Source organism: Poecilia formosa, unplaced genomic scaffold, assembly GCF_000485575.1.
Source record: "Poecilia formosa unplaced genomic scaffold, Poecilia_formosa-5.1.2 Scaffold193, whole genome shotgun sequence".
Classification (NCBI taxonomy): domain Eukaryota; kingdom Metazoa; phylum Chordata; class Actinopteri; order Cyprinodontiformes; family Poeciliidae; genus Poecilia; species Poecilia formosa.
Window position 1 is genome coordinate 210,617 of NW_006800132.1, and position 3,185 is coordinate 213,801.

Consider the following 3,185-nt stretch of genomic DNA (forward strand, 5'->3'; position numbering starts at 1 on the left):
TATATTTATAGATGCCTAGAAGAGAGGTCCGTCAAAACGCAGCGTCCGTAAAAGCTTCATTATCAAGAAGAGAGGTCCGTCAAAACGCAGCGTCCGTAAAAGCTTCATTATCAGTTTCAAACACACTCTTTGTCCTTCTTTGATCTTCGTGCCATTCAGGAGACGTCTAGAGTCCGGCCGGGCGCCATGTCCGTCCCTCAGAGGACTATACACAGCTCACATGTCCAACGCAAAACTGTCCCATCAGAAATAAAGATGCGTGGTAGCGGTAAATAAAACTAAATAAATAAAAGGTAGGCAAATAAATATAACAAATCTTAAAAGGACGAACCATAATCTTGTTTTGTTAGATGCACTCTTGATGCAATCAGTGTACGGTGGATCCCAGAGGTTAGGGCCCCCACAAAATGTGCCACAGTTTGCATTTGTATACACAGTGGAAAACCTTCTTTGCTCCACAAGATAAGTTAATAATTAGTCTTCCTTATTGCCACTCTGTGGGGTACAGCCAATCACCGCCATTGGCTGGCTGCTAGATTTTCAAACGTCAGCATGTCAAGTCGCAGTGTGCCAACATATTTCATCTTCCCCAGCTGCATTTTATTTAAAAAAAAAATCTTAAAATGCTTTACGAAAATAGGCGAGTTTTCCACAAATCATTTGGAGTTGCATTCAGAAAAACCTGTGAAAATATTAAAAAAAAAAAAAAAAAAAAGGATTTCATATATGAAACAAATATAGACCTGATTTTTATAAGTTTGCAAAAGTTGGACCCCAGGACTGACATTAGCAGCTAATTTAAGATGTGCCAAGACCAAAGTGTCCCACACAATACGGAAAAGTTGGTAATTTTATAATAGTACAGAAAAATATCTACATTTCCAGACTTTCTATCCAATTTTCCAACTACGTCCCTCCTTTTTTACTTCTCAAATACTTTCTGCTCTTTCTTCAGTTTGTCTTCCTTCCCTCCAAGCAGGCACGTGCAGAGGGGGTTGGGGGGTGCTTGAGCACCTGCCCCTTTTGCTCCTTGCCCCCAAGTGCCCTTTTGGTCAATTTCTTTTTTTTTTTTGTATTATTATTTCCTAAGCCCTCTTCTGACACATAATAACATGTACTAAAATTATTTTGTTTTTTTTTTTTTTAACAAAACAACATAATAAGCCCTACGGTCACCTTGTTACCTTTGACCTTTTGCCCGTGACGCATGACGCAGTTGCCTCTCGCGCAGTGAGGTAAGGCGGCTAACTGAAGCTCAACGTAGCAAACGTTCCAGATTACAGAACAGTTTTTGGTGAATTAAAAAAAAAACGTTTTTGGTGAATAAAGTGGAGAAGACTTGCTACTTGTCAGATGACGGAAAACGTGGAAGTATCGTTTCTGCTTCAGCACGGAGTCGCGGTTTAAGCAGAGAGGTAATGAAATACAACAGACACTGACAGGCCTCTGCGTCTGGCTTACTCTGAAGAACGACTGAGCGGGAGGAGACAGCCAGGTGAGGAAAAACTGTTCTTATCTATCGATTCAGTGTTTTTATCATACAGACATTAGGCTGTTGTTGATGTGTTATTAGCTAGCTGCTTGCTAACGACTTTGCTAGCAAAGCTAGATAACTAAAAAGCTTCTTCCCTGTGTACGAGGCACATCGCCCGTCCAAAACCTATCATCTCCATAATGGATATATGTCCGATCTTCTAATTTCCTTTGCTGTATAATGTACATTGCATTTATTCTGGTGTTAGATAAATGTATCTTGAAGGAGAATACCACTTAAATAAAAGTCCAACAAGGATATTAATTTAGAATTAAAAATAACTCACCCTGAATTACCATGATAGATATAATGTATGTAACAAAAGTGTGTCATTAATGAAGGGGATAAAACTCAATCCAGACTTTAAGTTTAGGGTCTGTTTGTTTCGCAGAGTATGAAGTTAATTTTTTTTTCCCAATTACCCAATGAAAAAAAAAGTAACCTCAGTTAAGTAAAATAAAATTGTAATCAAAACTTTTGGAATGGTAATGATTCTTTAAAAAAAAAAAACCTACAAAAAAAAAAAACGTTTTGTTAAAAACTTTTTGGTAACAGTTTATTTGAAGGGGTGTGCATCGGACTGACTTGACGCTGTCATAAACATGACATAACACCTGTCATGGACATGAACGAGTCTTTATGAATGTTTATGACAGTTGTCATGAAGTGTCATTCGGTAAATAATGACACTTTTAATGCAAAGTTGCTCTAAAAGTTGCATTGAAAGTCCATTAAAAGTGCCAACTTTGCATTAAGTTGGCATTATTTACAAAATCATGCACGGTCTCTTTAGTGCATGATTTTGTGGTCTCTGCACGGCTCTGCCTCCAAGTGTACTTCTTCACTCCTTCCTTGATTCAATGTGTTCTTCCCTCTTTCTTTCCAATCATCCCCTTCTTCAGTTTTTCCAACCTGTACATTTGCTGCGTAGTCGGTGATGGTAGCATCATATTAGGAACATTTCTTCAAGGTTAGGGAAGCTGCTCAGAGTTGAATGCTCCTGCGAAGACCTTCTAGCAGGACAATGACTGCTGAACATATAGTAGATCAAAGCGCGTTTGGCCCAGTCAAAGTTCAGACTTAGATCTACTGAAAAACTGTGGCAAGAGACTAAAATGTATGTGATTGTAACAAAATAAAATGGCACAAGACAACCTGAAAAGATTCAAGGCGAATAGAGAAAGGCGGCGGTTTTCCAAAGGAACCGGCGCTGATGGTTACCGACATTAACAACACGTGGCTTTTTGTACCCGAGTCCCTGTTGACGGCGGCCGAGCAGGTGAGACTTTGAGCCTCGAATTAAATGGTTTGATCATGTAAATTTGGAGGAAACACGCCGTTCTTCTGAAACCACCAAGCCGTCTCTTCGCTCTTCTCCGCCGATCGATTGAAGGGATTTGAAAGCGTCACACGTCACCGCCTCGCTCCTGCCAGAGACCGTTGCTTTCATGATCCTGACACGCCGTCGTTCCCCGCAATCCCCACAGTCAAGCTTTTACTTTTAGTCTGACCGGGTGAGGGGGCAAAGGTTACGGGTAATCAAGGGGGAGCGCTTCAGCCCCCTCCAGGCGTCTGAACCAGCCATACCTGGGATATAACATGCACTTTTCTGTCTGTCCAGCGTATTATATTCACCGTTTGATCGCATGCC